We start from the raw sequence: 18,659 nt of genomic DNA, 5'->3' as shown, positions 1-18,659 counted from the left end.
CAGAGAGAGATGGAGACAGAATCTGAAGCAGGCTCCAGGCTCTGAGCTGTCAGCACAGAGCCTGACATGGGACTCAGAAACTGTGAGATCATGACCTTAGTCATGACCTGAGCCAAAGTCAGATGCTTAACTGGCTGAGCCACCCAGGCGCCCCTGGTCCTCATTAAGACCTTGATTATCACGTGTCTAGGATTTTCCATCAGCTTTCTGCCTGGTTTCTCTGACTCAGACACCACCTCCCTTTCCACTAAAACACAACCAAATAGACACATACGCCTTTTCCAAACTGCCCTACATACATAAGCACATACATGGAAGTTCTCCTCCTAAAGAGTTCCTTTCATCATATTCTCTATTTGAAACTCCCTTACCTCCACAAAAAAATCCCAATTTTAGCCTGCAATTCAGGTTGCTTTGTAGCTTGGTTATTCATTGCCTTTCCAGTTTTATTTGTTGCTATTTGTTTACACCAGCAGTTCTCAAAATTTTGGTCTCATGACCCCTTTACATTTTTAAATGTAGCTGATACCTACTGAAAGTTACCATATTTGAAATTAAAACTGAGAAATGTTGAAAAGATTTATTGACTTGTTTAAAAATAATAATAAGCAGGAGCACCTGGGTGGCTCATTCAGTTAAGCATCTAACTTTTGATTTCAGATCAGGTCATGATCTCATAGTTCAGGACTTCAAGCCCCACATCCAGCTGTGCACTGACATCATGGAGCCTGCTTGGGATTCTCCCTCTCCCTCTTTCTCTGCCCCTCCCCACTTGCTCACTCTGAAAATAAGCTTAAAAAATAAACTTAAAAAATTATTTAAAAAATAACAATATGCACATTACATCCTATTATAAATATCTTTTTATCAAAACCAAATGTATTTTCCAAATTAAATAAATTTAGTGAAAAGAATAGCACTTTTATTTTTGCAAGTTTCTTGACTAGTTGTCTTAATAGAAGACAGCTGATTCTGATATGTTTTGCATTCAATGTTGTTTTAGTTCAAATATATGAAGAAAATATGGCCTTATGCAGATACACAGTTAGAAAGAGGAAAAGTATTTTAAAAGCTTTATAGATAACCATAGATATTCTCTTCTGATACCAATATTCAACAAGTGGTAAACTTTCTCAAAGATTAGCTACAACGAGTAATCTGAGACCAAATCGATGGTCTTTGTACTCTGCTACATTACAATCCATTGCACTCTGAGAGGATCTTTTACTAGGTGCATGATTTTGATCTCTCAGACTCCCTAAAGGGTCTCAGGCTCCCCAGGGTTACTTAGACTGCACTCCAAGAACCAAGTTCTATATAAACCCTCTGCATTCTGTATCTCTTGTTTTTAAAGTGTAGCCAGTCGTGTTTTCATGGCTGTGTCTCACCTACACAGCCAGAGGCTGGCTTGTCCACTAACCCCCAGTGTGGTACATCTCAGACCGGTTACTAAAGGTCAGGGTCCTGCTCTGGCTCCTTTCAAGAGCAGTACTGGAAAAAGCAATAGGGAGAGTCACTTTGCAGTTAAGGCACAGCCATGTAGATGAACTGCAGGGCTGGGTGAGAGGTCATCAGAAATCCTTGTCTGTGCCTGTTAAACTGGTCACTCTTTGTGTAAGAAAAGCCAATCTGGAATTGCAGAATGTTGTGTTAATTCTGCTCTTTGCTATAGTTGAATAAAATAAAAACACTGTGTGGGTGGGAAAAATCATAATAAAATAAAATGGGGACACCAGGGTGGCTCAGTCAGTTAAGCATCCGACTCTTAACTTCAGCTCAGGTCATCATCTCATAGTTCATGAATTCTAGCCTGGCATTGGGCTGTGTGCTGACAGTGCAGAGCCTGCTTGGGATTCTCTCTCTCTCTCTCTCTCTCTCTCTCTCTCTCTCTCTCTCCCTCTCTCTGCTCCTCCCGTGCCTCTCTCTCTCTCCCTCCCCAAATAAATAAATAACATTCAAAATAAGTTAAAATAAAATAAAATGTACCCAGGATTTTGTTTTTATTCAGTAAAGCCAACTGATCAGCAGACGACTGCCACTGAAAAGATGGTGGGTTACTTACAGTTCCCAGGGAGAGGAGGCACAACATGCTACCCAGGGCCACAGGAAGCACCGTGGTCAGTCTGGAGGCACAACAAGCCAGGGGAAAGCGTGGCCAAAAGACTTGATTGCAGTTTTCATGGGACAGAACAGATGAGGCAGGGTGAGCAGCTGAACAGGTTTAGGATCAGATAGTTTGAATAACTTCTGTGGGCTCGGGGCTACAGGTGTGGTCTCTCTGGTTGTCTGCTACCTGGCCCTTGGGTGGTTTTGGGCAGGAAAATTGTGTCCTGAAGTGCAGGAGCCTGATAAAAGGAGGCAGATGGTGGGTAGGGGCATGGGATTGGTTGGTTTACATATCAAAAGTGTGCTTGTCCTCTGAAGGCCAGTGGTTTGCTATCCGTAGGAATTAGCTACCTACCCCTTAGAGGGGAAGTCTGTCCTCAGGACAACAAGGCACCAGGATGTCAAAGCATCAAGAAACAAAAAATAAGTATACCTGAAACTAATATAACATCATGGATCAACTATACGTCAATTAAAAATTAAAAATTAAAATTAGAAACATGATTAATACGTCTTTCAGTTTGGTTTACTTACTTTCTCATAGTATACCAGATATATTCTGGCCCCATCCCTTTTCTCAATCCTCTTAACCCCTAAATTTGTTGTACCTATTTATAGTCTTCTCATCCACCAAGACCGAGCTCAAAGCTCCCCTCTACTTTGAAGATTTCCCTGACAAATAATTTGGTGTTTCATCAATTGTGCATTCCTCTGCAACACCACTTGAATTATTGCCCTATGTTGTTATTTAACTTTCTTTGGGTATAAGCTAAATTTCTCCAATTAGATTGTTAATTTCTTGAGATCGGCAACCTCATTTTATCCTGTTCAGATCTTCCAGACTATCTACCTTTACTCTGTGTGTGTAAACCTGCAGCCACTACCCAGGAATGAGCCTCTAGCATCATCGCTCTGTCTTGGCTCATACTGTCTTGCCACTGTCTCCTCATTTCCTCTGCTCCTAACCTTTTGCCAGATCTCCTCTCCATGGTTCTTCCCTTTGAGCTGGATGGATGCCTCCTACTGGTCCTTTGCCTTTACTTCTCAGGGAGTCTGAACTTGTTTCTCAGAGCGCATTTACTTCTTGTCGTTCTGGCCCTTGTCCATCTTCTGGGATCTTCCCTCAACTTTTTCATGAGTTGCAAGAAGCGTGAAACAGACATAAGGCTTGGATTATCATAGACTTTACATAGATGTGTGTGGAACTATAGCTTTATAACCTTTTAAGTCACACTGTTTTCAGTAATTTGAGATTTTATACACAATTTGTGTCATCAAAAACAATCAACACTTTAACGAGCCTCTTCTGTGTTCCCCTATCCTATGTCTTAAGAACTGTAAGATAATTTATGAAAAATAGGTAAATACTTTGTTTTCACTGTCTTGTCTGACATATAAATCTTTGCCTAAAGGAGTTGGAAAGCCATCTCAACCTTCTCTGATTTGGTTAAATGAGTCCTATTTGAAAGATTTTTCTGAAACAAAACCTCATTAATGTCATTTAACTAAAAACAATATTATGGTGGGGTATTTAGAACTATATTTTTCTTTCTTAGCTCTGACTCAATATCAGAGTTTGTACTAGTTGGATTAGATGAAGTCAATAAACAACAACAAAATTTTTTTCTTTCTTTTTTTTTAAGTGAACCCTTCATGCACCATAGGGCTTGAACTCACAACCCTGAAATCAAGAGTTGCATGCTCTACCAATTGAACCAGCCAGACACTCCTAAACAAAAAAAAAAATGTTTTAAAGGTATTTGTGAACTAGCTAAAGAAAGAGATGTGCTTCTAATATGCCTTTGTTTAAACCTTCAGATCCCTTTATGAAGACAAAGATCATGAACATTTTATTTTCTTTTTTAAATTTTTTTATGTTTATTTATTTTTGAGAGAGAGGGACAGAATGTGAGCAGGGGAGGGGCAGAGAGAGAGGGAGACACAGAATCCGAAGCAGGCTCCAGGCTCTGAGCTGTCAGCACAGAGCCCGATGTGGGGCTCGAACCCACTAACGGTGAGATCATGACCTGAGGCAAAGTTGGACACTTAACCGACTGAGCCACCCAGGTGCCCCAATTAAATTTTCTTTTTTTAAATAGGCTTCACACCCAAGCACACCCAAGCATGGAGCTTGAACTCATCCTGGAGATTAAGACCTGAGCTGAAATCAAGAGTTGGACACTTAACTGACTGAACTACCCAGGTGCCCCAAACGTTTTATTTTCTTTCTTTCTTTCTTTTTTTAAATGTTTATTTATTTTTGAGAGAGAGAGAGAGAGAGAGAGAGAGACAGAGACAGAGTGCAAGTGGGGGAGGGGCAGAGAGAGAGAGGGAGGCACAGAATCTGAAGCAGGCTCCAGGCTCTGAGCTGTCAGCACAGAGCCTGATGTGGGACTTGAACCCACAGACTGGGAGATCATGGCCTCAGCCAAAGTCAGACGCTTAACCAACAGAGCTACCCAGGCACTCCACATTTTATTTTCTAATGAGGGCAAGAAACATGTGTTGGGTATTCAAGTGGTAAAGTCATTCATTTGTTACACTTAGGTTTTCATTTTGCCGTTTCTCTGATAACTGATTTGCCTGGATTCTGCTAGTGTGCGAATTAATGTGGAACACAAAGGCGACGTCATTTTAAGTGGAATATGGAAGATGTTAATCTTAGTGGCAAAAGGTTAAATAGTAATTTGGTAGTAGATTAAGACTCCCATACAGGGTATTTAGAAGAATATGGCATTTAATATCATGATCTTTGTTTTCAGCATCTAAGATTTGATTCTTAGACACAGAGATGTTTTGTGGAAGAATATTGTTCTCTATTTTCTCATTATGGATGACCTCATGATGGATTATGCAACTCATTATGGATATATCATCTACAAATTGATCTTTTTTTAAAGTTTATTTATTTATTTTGAGAGAGAGAGAGAGAGAGAGACAGAACACACAAGTGGGCGGGAGGGGGCAGAGAGAGTAGAAAGAGAGAATCCCAAGCAGGCTCTGAACTGTCAGCATGGAGCCTGATGCAGGGCTTGAACTCACAAACTGCAAGATTATGACTTGAGCAGAAACCAAGAGTTGGACGCTTAACCGAATGAGCACCCAATCATCCCTACAAATTGATCTTAACCTTCTTTGGAATCACTTAACTTTGAGGACTTTCCCAGCCTGAATTTTAAAATGTGTCTTAAATTTATCGTCCTTTGTACAACTTTCATTTTAATTAAGTTATGCTCATTGTCTTAAATGTATCTCCTACAAACTACAAAGAAATCTTCCCCACTTTTAATACACTAATATTTCATTAAGAGATATATTATCAATTTACCAATTCCTGTCATAGTTTTATATGCTGTTTTTAAATGATTATAATACTATTTACTAAACTTTTATAATCAGATGAAAAATAATGCATGACTGTGTGTTTTGAAAAATAGGGTTATGCATGTATGAGATACAGTTTTTAAACTCTGATCATATTCCTTCTTAACATCTATGTTTCTTAAGTTATAGCTTTAATAATTGGGCTGGTTTTCAGATAATAAGATCCAATATAGCTTATCAGTCTGATGATGTCTTTCTGGGTTTTTTTGTTTTGTTTTGTTTTGTTTTTGATGATGTCTTTCTGGATTTATTTTGAGAGTTTCTCCATTCTTCTTGAGGTACAATATACTGCAACCATAAAACTATTTTCACAGCTTTTAGAGTATGGTTTTATAGAAAAGTAAGTAAATGTTTTCTGCATTATTTATAAATGTCTTTTCTAATCAGCAAAACTAAAAGGCAACTGACAGAATGGGAGAAGATATTTACAAATGACATATCAGATAAAGGGTTAGTATCCAAAATCTATAAAGAACTTATCAAACTCAATGCCAAAAAAACAAATAATCCAGTGAAGAAATGGGCAAAAGACATGAAGAAACACTTCTCCAAAGAAGACATCTAGATGGCCAACTGACACATGAAAAAATGCTCAACATCACTCATCATCAGGCAAATACAAATCAAAACCACAATGAGATACCACCTTAAACCTATCAGAATGGCTAACACGAACAACTCGGGCAACAACAGATGTTGGCGAGGATGCAGAGAAAGAGGATCTCTTTTGCATTGTTGGTTGGGAATGCAAGCTGGTGCAGCCACTCTGGAAAACAATATGGAGGTTCTTCAAAAAACTAAAAATAGAACTACCCTACGACCCAGCAATTGCACTACTAGGCATTTATCCACGGGATACAGGTGTGCTGTTTCGAAGGGACACATGCACCTCCAAGTTTATAGCAGCACTATCAACAATAGCCAAAGTATGGAAAGAGCCCAAATGTCCATCGATGGATGAATGGATAAAGAAGATGTGGTATATATATATATATATATATATATATATATATATATCGGTATATATGTGGTATATATATATATATATATATATATATATATATATATGGTATATGTGGTGTATGTATGTGTATATATATATATATATATATATATATATATATATATCGGAAGCTCAACCCACTGAGCCACCCAGGCGCCCCTATTAAACTTATTGAATAAGGCAATTTAACATAGTATAATAATAAATAGAGATGGTAAAATGTTTCCTCCACAAGAAAACCTTCCAGTTCTTGCCTTGATCTTTTCTTACAGTGATTGCCCTGATATCTCTAGGAGAGAGACCTACAGTAAGCTTGTTTGGGCCCACCTTTATTATATTGACACTATGATACTTATAACTTCTTCCCTTACACTTTGTTAATTAGTTGGGCCCATAATCTTTACAGATTTTCTATTTCTAGTCTAATTATTTCCGCTCCTGAAGTCATTAATATTCTCCATTGTTTAAAATTTGCTAGTTCAGGGCTCCTGAGTGGCTCAGTCAGTTAAGCGTCCAACTCTTGACTTTGGCTTAGGTCATGATCACACAGTGCATGAGATCGAGCAAGGAAACTGCTTGGGATTCTCTCTCTTTGCCCTTCCCACCGTATGCTGTCTCTCTCAAAATAAATAAATTAATTAAAAAAAATTGTGCTAGTTCATTCTCATCTTCATACATTTGCCCTGAATTTCCCTCCCAGATGGTGTGGGGCCTTGGTGACCCAAGACTGGGTTAATGTGTGACAGTCACAGAATTTTATGTCTAAGAAGATCTGAAACACAGACCTGACAGCAAATCTGGGACAAGCCTGGCAGAGAGTTGAACTGGTATGAATGTTGAATGTGTTTGCCAAAATGGTAATTAGAAGGGGAACAGCAGAGTAGAGGGAATGTGACACAGGCTGGGAATCAGATGTACTGAGTGGAATAAGCCAGTTCATAACAGAAAGCAGGAGGGAGATGCCTAGCAAGACTTTTTTTTTTTTCTTTCTATGTAAGGCTTGAAGATGGATGGGAGCTTCTAATAGGGTACTTGAGGCCATGCCCATGGATGGAATCAAAGCAACTCAGGACATGGAGAATGCTCAGGTGCATTTGTTCAACCAACAGTTGTTTACATGTCCACTCAGTGCAGGTGATCCAAAACTGTAAGTCACGTTTTTGGTACATTAGAGAGGTATTATTTGATATTATGTATACCTTTTTTTTGGTGCAAAGAAAACTTAAAGCTTTTTTAGGACATCTTGTCTCTACACTTAACTTGAGACCCATAAAATGTCTTATTAAAAATGTGAATATACTTGTAGAAAATACGGTGAATTCTTGCAACAAATGCAGTTTCTTGTTCCTTATGTAAATCTTTGGAATGTTTCTTCAACTGACAATTGCCCTTGATGAAAAAGAATAGATAAACTTCAACTAAAGTGAGAACATGACAAGATATTTGGGGAAAATCCACTTAAGATGAATGTATGCTGGGTTAGAAGGAGTGTATTAATTATGCCCCAAAAGAGGATCTTAGCATTTTGAAGTTGGTTTCCTAAAGCTATTAGTTCACATTTAGTGTTTTAGAAATTACTGGAAGCAAAAATAGGAATATAATTCTACCTGTTATAAAACCATGTTATGTCTCTACTTAGAATGTTTCACTTCAAATAAGGCTACAGTGATCATGGAAAGGATCAAAAAAAAGGAACCCAAACTGGACAGAGATAAAGACAGACTTAAAAAAAAATAATTCTTATGTATTTTAGAGAAAGAAAGACTTAAAAAATAGGATCTTAGGAAGATATAACTGGGTACAAATATTGAATAAATTCTGAATACTAAAATTAGGCTGTATCTTTTAAAGTAAAAAGTGGTAAATTTTAGGATAATTGTCTATTCCATAGACTCTGTAAATATGGCTATCTATTGCCTTAAAGTGACTTTTTTTTTTTAATGTTTATTTATTTTTGGGACAGAGAGAGACAGAGCATGAACGGGGGAGGGGCAGAGAGAGAGGGAGACACAGCATCGGAAACAGGCTCCAGGCTCTGAGCCATCAGCCCAGAGCCTGACGTGGGGCTCAAACTCACAGACCGCGAGATCGTGACCTGGCTGAAGTCGGATGCTTAACCGACTGCGCCACCCAGGCGCCCCTAAAGTGACATTTTAAATCTCAATTGTGTGTTGATATTTTACCTGTCTTTAGTGCCTGCCCAGGTGTTTGTTCTTCTGACTGTACCTCTACAGAGATTCATGGAGTTCAATCATCATAGCCTAATAAACATCATTAAATGACGAATACAAAATGAAATCAAGTATAAATAAATAATTTCTTTACATTAAAACTAAAAAAAAGACAGTTCATTACATTCGCATGATGAAGATTAAGTGAATATTATTTTTAAAAATAGCAAAATAGTTTGACATTCACCGGCAAAATGGATTAGTCAGTAAATACTTATTAAACTCTATGTAAAATATATAAAAATTTGATGTGTTATAATGAGGTATTATCCATATGACCTTAAGGTAAATAGAAAGGGCTGTGTATGTATGTATGTATTTATTTATTATTGCTATTTTTTAAAGTAATCTCTACGCCCATGGGGCTTAAACTCACAACCCTGAGATCAAGAGTCTCATGCTCCACTGACTGAGCTAGCCAGGCTCACCGAAAGGGCAATGTTTTTCATTTTGGCCAATTTAGGTCCCTGAAACTTGTTTCAAAGTTTGCATCTGTGTATTGTAGTTAAGGCCATCCTGGTTGATTCCAGGAGTGAGGCAATGTCGCCACCTACTGTGCAGACCATGGTAATGATGATGATAAAGGGAAAAATGAATAATTTTCCAGTTTTAAATAAATTATGAGGTAAATATTAAGCTAATTTTGAGTGTGATTACATTATACCACTCCTCAAATTGTATCATCAGTGTACTGGATTACTGAGAACCAAACAATTGATCCTAGTTTTGTCAAGCTAGGCCTTTGTAGCCGTGTGCTTTTAAGGTAAACCTCCTCTCTATTTTTTTTTTTTTTTTTTTTTTTACTTTGAGTGTAATTGACATACAATGTTACATTAGTTTCAGGTATTCAACTTAGTGATTTGACAGGTTTATACATTACGCTATGTTCGTGTAGCTACCATCTGACCTGTTACATCACTATTATAATACCATTGACTCCGTCCCTCTTATTCTCATGACTTCTCCTACCATTATTTTACTACTATCAACTCTCTCTTTATGTCTGTTAATATTTGCTTTATGTATTTAGGCGTTCCAGTGTCAGGTGCATAGATATTTGCAATTGTTATATTCTCTTGTTGGATTGACCCCCTTATCATTATGTAAGGACTTTGTCTCTTGTTAGTTTTTGTTTTAAAGTCTGTTTTGTCTGATACACGTATTGCTATCCCAGCTTTTTTTTTTCTTCCATTTGCCTGGTGAGTGTCTTCCATCCTTTTACTTTCAGTCTGTCTGCACCCTTAGGTCTGAGGGGAGTCTCTGCAGGCAGCATATAGATAGGTCTTGCTTTTTTATCCATTCCCCACCCTATGTCTTTTGATTGGAGTATTTAGGCATACTGATAGGTATGTATTTATTGCCATTTTAAATTTATTTTCTAGTTACTTGTGTAGTTCCTTGTTCGATTCTTCTTGCTCTCTTTGTGACTGATGAGTTTCTATAGTGTTACATTTGGCTTTCTTTCACTTTATTTTTTGTATATCTACCAAAAGTTTGGGTTTGTGGTTACTGTGAAGTTGATATATAACATCTGAAGTAAATAGCAGTCTATATAGATACGACGGTCATTTAAGTTCAAACACGTGCCAAACACAAACACACAGAAAAAAGGGGGGGGGACCTTCTTTTTCTTTACCCTCTTCCCTTCCAACTCCCTTCTCTACATTTTACATATATGTTGTCATATTTTACATCTTTTTATTCATAACTTTCTCATGTTTAATTAGAACTATTTCTTTTCCATTTAAAGAATTTCCTTTAACATTTCTTGGAAGGCTGGTGTAGTGGTGATAAACTCCTTTAACTTTTGCTTGTCTAGGAACCTCTTTACCTCACTTTCCAATCTGAATAAACTTTCCTGGTAAAGTATTCTTGGTTGCAGGTTTTTTTCCTTTCAGCACTTTGAATATACCATGCCATTACATTCTGGCCTGCCAAGTTTCTGCCAAAAACTCAGCTGACAGCCTTTTAAGTTTTTCCTTGTAGATAACTTTTATTTCTCTCTTGCTGTCTTTAAGATTTTTCTCTTAATTTTTAAACTTTGACATTTTAATTATTATGTGCTGTGATGTGGAACTCCTTGGCTTCATCTTATTCTCTGTGCTTCTTGGACTTGGATGTCTATTTCCTTCCCTAGCTTAGGGAAGTTTTCAGTTATTATTTCTTCAAACATGCTTTCTACACCTTTCTCTCTTTCTTCTTCTTCTGGGACCCCTATAAGTGTGAATCTGTGTTTCCTTGATGTTGTTTAAGAGATCTCTTAATCTAAGTTTATTTTTTAATTAATTAATTTTGAGAGAGAGAAAAAAATGAGAAGGGGAGGAACAGAGAGAGAGAGAGAGAGAGAGAGAGAGAGAGAGAGGGAGAGAATCCCAAGCATGCTCCCTGCTGTCAGCATGTAGCCTGATGCAGGGCTCGAATCCATGAACTGTGAGATCATGACCTGAGCCGAGATCAAGAGTCGAATGCTTTAACCAACTGAGACACCCAGGTGCCCCAATCTATCCTTATTTTTTAAAAAAATTTTAAATTATTTTATATTTAAAATTATTTTATTTAACACTATTCAACTTGTGTGCTTTCCACTGCCCTATCTTCTAGATCATTGATATGTTCTTGTGTATCCTGTAATCTACTGTTGATTCCCTCTAGTGTGCTTTTTATTTCAGTTATTGTATTATTCAGCTCTGATTAGTTCTTGTTATTTTTTTAAACTCAAAAAATTTTTTTAATGTTTATTTATTTTTGAGAGAGAGAGAGAGACAGAGCATGAGGAGAGGGGCAGAGAGAGAGGGAGATACAGAATCTGAAGCAAGCTCCAGCCTCTGAGCTGTCAGCACAAAGCCTGACTCGGGGCTGGAACTCTGAGATCATGACTGAGCAGAAGTCCTACGCTCAACCAACTGAGCCACCCAGACACCCCAACTGAGGTTTTTTTCTTGTTCTTTCTTTTGTAGCATATTCTTCTGTGTCCCCATTTTGCTTGACTTTCTCTATTTATTTCTAAGGATTAGGCAGAATCGCTACTTGTCCAAAATTGAAGGAAAGATCTTGTGTATGGTGTCCCTATGTGTGCCTGGTGAGTTTTGCTAGCTGGCTGGAGCTGTGGCTGTGTATGCTAGTTACCTCTTTTGAACTGTGACTTTTTACAGAAAGAAGAAAATGAAGAAGAGAGAAAGAAGAAAGAAAAGTACGAAAATACGAAAAAAAAGAGAAAGAAAACAAAATTAAAAAGAACAAAAATTAAAACAAGACAAATTAGAATTATAAAAGTAAAATATAGGGGCGCCTGGGTGGCTCAGTCAGTTGAGCGTCCGACTTCAGCTCAGGTCATGATCTCACAGTCTGTGACTTCAAGCCCTGCGTCGGGCTCTGTGCTGACAGCTCAGAGCCTGCAGCCTGCTTCGGATTCTGTGTCTCCCTCTCTCTCTGACCTTCCCCCGTTCATGCTCTGTCTCTCTCTGTCTCAAAAATAAATATTTAAAAAAATTAAAAAAAAATAATAAAAGTAAAACATATTTAAAACTTTTTTTAATTAAAAAAAACATTAAAAAACACAGTTTATTTTCTGTGCTCCAGCACCACAGAGGCTGGTGTGGGCTTATGGAGCCTGGGTGCTGAAGTTTCAAGGTCACTGTGAGCCAGACCCTGTCCCAGTCTGAGCTTTTAAGGTGAAGTGGGAGAGAGTATCCCTGCAGCTCCTCAGCCCTTTAAAACTGAGATTTCTATTTCTATATCCCAGTGCTTACCAGGGCTGGTGTGGGCTTGTGGACCCTGGGCTTGCTGAGGTTACAAGCTCCTTGTGATAACCAGACCTGGCAGTTATGGCATTCGGCCTGCCTGTCAGGGCATCAGACCCGCCCATTATGGTGTCCAGACCCTGCTCTGGTCTGGGCTTTTAAGGTGGGGTGGGAACATAAACTCTGTCATTCTTTAGTCCCTCTGACCTGGAGAGCTTTCCTGTAGTTCCTTCATTCTTGGTGAAGCTCTACTGTTGTCTTCTATATCCTAGTTGCCCTTTTAAACCACTGCTTTTTTTTCTGTGCACAAGCAGAGGGATCTGTTCCCATCCCCCAATACTATCCCTCCCCACTGCTGTTCACAGTTTAGAGGGTTGGAAGTTTCCTTTGTTACCTTGTTTGCATTTCTCTTGCTGTTCTCTTGTCATTCTATCATTGGTTGTTTAGTAACTATTCAGTCAGCCCTCAGTTCTTCCTCAGCAGGAATTATTCTATTAATTGGTTCTATTAATTTGGTATGTTCCATGGAGAAGGTGAGTTCAAGGTCTTCCTATGTTGCCATCTTGGACTGTAAGTCCTCAGGATCTTTCTTTAAAACACATACACACATATGCACACACACAATTTTCTGAATTTGTGTCTTTTTCTCTTCTCCAACCCTTTCATCAGGACCTTTTAAAGTTAGTATTGTTTCCATTTATCCTTTACTTTTCCATAAGCTGATTTCCAAAGTGGTCTTTTTCTTTTCTTTCTAGACTTCCCATACAGTTTCTCTTTTTATTTTGCTAAAGATCCAATCTATCCAATTTGTGAGAGTTTTTTTTGTTTTTGTTTTTGTGTTTTTAGTTTTTTTTGAGAGAGAGAGAGAGAGAGAGAGAGAGAGAGAGAGAGAGAGAATGAGTGGGGTTGAAGCAGAGAGAGAGAGAGAGGGAGAGAGAATTCCACGCAGTCTCAGGACGGTGGAGGCCGTGTAGCATTGCCGTTACTCTGAGGAGAACAGTCGGTAGAGGGGTGCAAAAATGCAGAGCAATAAAACCTTTAACTTGGAGAAACAAAACCATACTCCAAGGAAGCATGATCAGCATCATCACCAGCAGCACCACCAACAGCAACAGCAACAGCCACCACTGCCACCAATACCTGCAAATGGACAGCATGCCAGCAGCCAAAATGAAGGCTTGACTATTGACCTGAAGAATTTTGGGAAACCAGGAGAGAACACCTTCACCCAACGTCGCCGGCTCTTTGTGGGCAATCTTCCTGCTGACATCACTGAGGAGGAGATGAGGAAACTACTTGAGAAATACGGGAAGGCAGGTGAAATCTTCATTTATAAGGATAAGGGCTTTGGCTTTATCCACTCGGAAATGCGAACCCTAGCGGAGACTGCCAAAGTAGAGCTGGACAACATGCCAATTCGTGGAAAGCAGCTGTGTGTGCACTTTGCCCACCATAGTGCATCATTCACGTCCGGAACCTTCCTCGGTATGTTTCCAACGAACTGCTGGAGGAAGCTTTTTCTGTGTTTGGCCAAATGGAAAGGGCTGTAGTCTTCGTGGATGATTGAGGAAGGCCCTCAGGAAAAGGCATTGTTGAATTCTCAGGGAAGCCAGCTGCTCGGAAAGCTCTGGACAGGTGCAGTGAAGGCTCCTTCTTGTTAACCACATTTCCTCAGCCTGTGGCTGTGGAGCCCATGGACCATTTGGATGATGAAGAGGGATTCCAGAGAAGCTGGTTATAAAGAACCAGCAATTTCATAAGGAGCGAGAACAGGCACCCAGATTTGCACAGCCTGGCTCCTTTGAGTTATGAGGATGCCATACGCTGGAAGGCACTCATTGAGAGGAGAAGCAGCAGCAGGACCAAGTGGATCGCAATATCAAGAAAGCTCGTGAGAAGCTGGAGATGGAGATGGAGGCTGCTCTCCATGAACACCAAGTTATGTTAATGAGACAGGATTTGATGAGGCGTCCAGAAGAACTCCGGAGGACGGAAGAGCTGCACAACCAAGAAGTGCAAAAACGAAAGCAACTGGAGCTCAGGCAGGAGGAGGAGCGCAGGCGCCATGAAGAAGAGATGCGGCGGCAACGGGAAGAAATGATGCAGCGACAGCAGGAAGGATTCAAGGGAACATTCCCTGACGCAGAGAACAGGAGATACGGATGGGCCAGATGGCTATGGGAGGTGCTTTGGGCATAAACAACAGAGGCGCCATGCCCCCTGCTCCAGTGCCAGCTGGTACCCCAGCTCCTCCAGGACCTGCCACTATGATGCCAGATGGAACCTTGGGATTGACCCCACCAACAACTGAACGCTTTGGCCAAGCTACTACCATGGAAGGAATTGGGGCCATTGATGGAACCCCTCCTGCGTTCAACCGTGCAGCTCCCGGAGCTGAATTTGCTCCAAACAAACGTTGCCGATACTAATAAAAATTTCAGTGTCTCGCTTCCCAAAAACCCTTAAAAGAAGGACCCTTTCTGGACTAGCCAGAATTCTGCCCTGGAAGAGTGTTAGGGGTTTCTCCCAATAGTTAGGTCTTCCTTGCCTGTACTACTCTAAGGGAGTATGCTGGAGGCCGAGGGCAAGGGCGGATGATAAAATTTAACAAATCAGTTCTGTGTGGTATATCGTCTAGCTAATTGATTCTGTGTAGTGCATTTCTGAAGTCTCCTGTGATTGTTGAGGGCCTGGGGTGGGGGTGGGGGAACCATGACAAAGTGGAGCCAGTTAGACCCCCTGTTAATCTTGCTCACTCCATTCTTTCTCCATCCTGTTCTATTTGCTTTCTCATTCTTACACCCTCCAAACCCAGAGACACTGCCGCCTACACCACAAAAACAAACATCCCCAATGACCTTAGCCCCATTGCTCCACTTGCAGGTGGGAATTCAGGCAAATGTCCACAGACGTCACAGACAACATACATACGGTTCTGTTATATCCCATATATTACCCCTTCGTGTCCTAAGGAAGACATTTTATCTTAGAGATTTTCATTTTAGTGTATCTTTAAAAAAAATCTTGTGTTAAGTTGCCTCCATCTTTTTTCTTGGGTAAGGGTAACTCAGGAATGGCCCTTTCTGTCTATGATGTTGCTGTTCACAGCTTTTCTTGATAGGCCTAGTACAATCTTGGGAACAGGGTTGCTGTATGCTGAAGGTTGGACAGTAGCTCTTAGTCTTGCCTATCTTAGGTAGTTACGCTGTGCATTTTTTTATTGGTGTGCCACGCTTGATTTGTTCCTGATATCTTTGGAGCTTTTCTGAGAAATGGAGCAGTAATGCAGCATCAACTTATTAAAATATATTTTAAGCCTTTAAAAAAAAGAAAAAAAAAAGAATTCCAAGCAGGCTCCATGCTGTCAGTGCAGAGCCCCACATAGGGCTTGATCCCACGAACTCTGAAATCATGACTTGAGCCAAGTTTAAGAGTGGGATGCTCAATTGACTGAGCCACCCAGATGCCCCCAATTTGTGAGAGTTTAGTTTGAGATATATCTTTTCAATTACAATCAGAACTATTCCCAACACCATATTTGTTGGGCTAACTACCCTCAACTAGGCAACTAAAATATTTTAAATGTGTACATACCATTGTTCACTTGAACCAACAGTTAGTATTTCTCTGTCTTTTGCCTATGTATTCTCTTCCATTAATCGGTCATTTGCATAAATCACTCCTTCTATCTGAATATAACTCATTTGAGGGCAGTTATTATATAATTTTCATGCTTCCTCAGCATCAACCCTTATCCCACCACTAGTATTTTGCAAATAGTAGGCACCCAATATTTACTATATGAAAAGTGAGAAATATAATACACTTGAAAAATGCTTTTATTCATTGTGATGGAGTGGGGAAAATAAAGTAATACAAAGATAGAAAAGAAAAAAGTAATAAGAATTTTATTGAATATTGGGTACTTCTTTTTTCTTTTCAGCCAACTTCAGGAGAACAATAGTGAGGACTGGAAGGTGAGAGGAAGGAATTAGAGAAATAAAGGACAAGTAATCAATCAAACATAGGCCTATTCAGTGTGTCTTCGGTTGGCCTGCTATAACACAATAGCATAGACTGGGTGGTTTATAAACAACAGAGATTTATTTCTCACAGTTCTGGAGGCTGGAAGTCTGAGATTGGCGTGCCAGCATGGTCAGGTTCTGGTGAGGATCCTCTCTGGGTTACAGAGTGCAAAGTTCTTGTTACATCCTCACATGGTGAAAAGAGAGGGAGCTAGCTCCCTGGCCTCTTCTTATAAGGGTATTCATCTCATTCACAAGGACTCCACTCTCATGACCTAATTATCTCCCAAAGGTCCCACCTCCAAGTATCATTCTCCTAAGGGTTATATTTCAAAGTATGAATTGGGGGTGGGGCACAAACCTTCAATCTATAATTCAGTATTTACAGTATTCTAAGAAATGGGTTAATTTCTTGGGAGGGGCATAGAATTTAAAAACCACACAGATCCTGAGATGCCTGGGTGGCTCAGTCAGTTGAGCATATGACTTGTTTTCAGCTTGGGTTGTGACCCTAGGGTCATGGGATCAAACCCTGCATTGGGCTCCATGCTGAGTATAGTGCCTGCTTGGGATTCTCTCTTTCTCTCCCTCTGCTCCTCTCCCCTGCTCACTCTCTCTTTAAAATAAAATAAAATAAAATAAAATAAAATAAAATAAAATAAAATAAAATAAAACAAAACAAAATAAAATAAAATTTAAAAAGCCCACACAGATCCTTATATTGTTCTCTTGGGGAGTTACAACTATCACATGCTATAGGTTAAAGGAACATTGATTGCCAAGTAGTGCAATGGTGTTCATGTGTTCAATAAAAGTTTCAGAGACGTGGAAGACATGTGAATTGGGAGCAACTGAGCAATGCGGGTATTGAATCAGCTTTTACATTCCCAGATGTGAAACAAAAACAGGTAAAAGATGAAGATACGGGAAAGAAGAAAGCATGCGTTTTTGGAAATGAAATATCACAAAGCACAAGTGATACAGACAAAAAAAAAAACACTTCTATTTCTCCTTCAAATGATGTTAATGATATTGTCTAGTGCTGTTCTAATATGCCAGCCTCTGGCAAATGTAGCTATTTAAGTTTAAATTAATTTAAATGAAATAAAATTAAAGATTCAGTTCTTTAACTGCACTAGCCACATTTCAAGAGATCAATAGCTACAGGCAGCTAATGGTTACTGTATTGAAAAGTGCAAATATAAGACACATCCACCATTGTCATCCACCATTGTTCTTTTTTAAGTGCTAGAGTAAGTGCTCCGACTTTGGCTCAGATCATGATCTTTCAGTTTGTGAGTTTAAGCCCTGCGTCAGGGTCTGTGCTGACAGCTCAGAGCCTGGAGCCTGCTTCCGGCTCTGTGTCTCCCTCTCTCCCCCTCCCCCACTCATGCGCGGTCTTTCTCCTTCAAAAATAAAATAAACATTTAAAAATTTTTAATAAAATAAAAAAATAAAAATATGGCACAAAAACAGACACATAGACCAATGGAATAGAATAGAAACCCCAGAATTAGACCCACAAAAGTATGGCCAACTAATCTTTGACAAAGCAGGAAAGAATATCCAATGGAAAAAAGACAGTCTCTTTAACAAATGGTGCTGGGAGAACTGGACAGCAACATGCAGAAGGATGAAACTAGACCACTTTCTTACACCATTCACAAAAATAAACTCAAAATGGATAAAGGACCTGAATATGAGACAGGAAACCATCAAAACCCTAGAGGAGAAAACAGGAAAAAAACCTCTCTGACCTCAGCCGCAGCAATTTCTTGCTCGACACATCTCCAAAGGCAAGGGAATTAAAAGCAAAAATGAACTATTGGGACCTCATGAAGATAAAAAGCTTCTGCATTGCAAAGGAAACAATCAACAAAACTAAAAGGCAACCAACGGAATGGGAAAAGATATTTGCAAATGTCATATCAGACAAAGGGTTAGTATCCAAAATCTATAAAGAGCTCACCAAACTCCATGCCCAAAAAACAAATAATCCAGTGAAGAAATGGGCAGAAAACATGAATAGACACTTCTGTAAAGAAGACATCCAGATGGCCAACAGGCACATGAAAAGATGCTCAATGTCACTCCTCATCAGGGAAATACAAATCAAAACCACACTCAGATATCACCTCACGCCAGTCAGAGTGGCCAAAATGAACAAATC

General features: G+C 39.4%; 1 pseudogene; it reads left to right on the top strand.

Annotated features, from left to right (window-relative positions):
• Positions 1–13,432: 13,432 nt before the first annotated feature.
• On the top strand, positions 13,433–15,177 carry LOC106976063 (non-POU domain-containing octamer-binding protein-like; annotated as a pseudogene).
• Positions 15,178–18,659: the final 3,482 nt, after the last annotated feature.

The sequence above is a fragment of the Acinonyx jubatus genome, chromosome C1 (assembly GCF_027475565.1).
Source record: "Acinonyx jubatus isolate Ajub_Pintada_27869175 chromosome C1, VMU_Ajub_asm_v1.0, whole genome shotgun sequence".
Taxonomy (NCBI): Eukaryota; Metazoa; Chordata; class Mammalia; order Carnivora; family Felidae; genus Acinonyx; species Acinonyx jubatus.
Note: the sequence above shows the minus strand (reverse complement) of the source record. Positions and strands in the feature narration are given on the sequence as shown.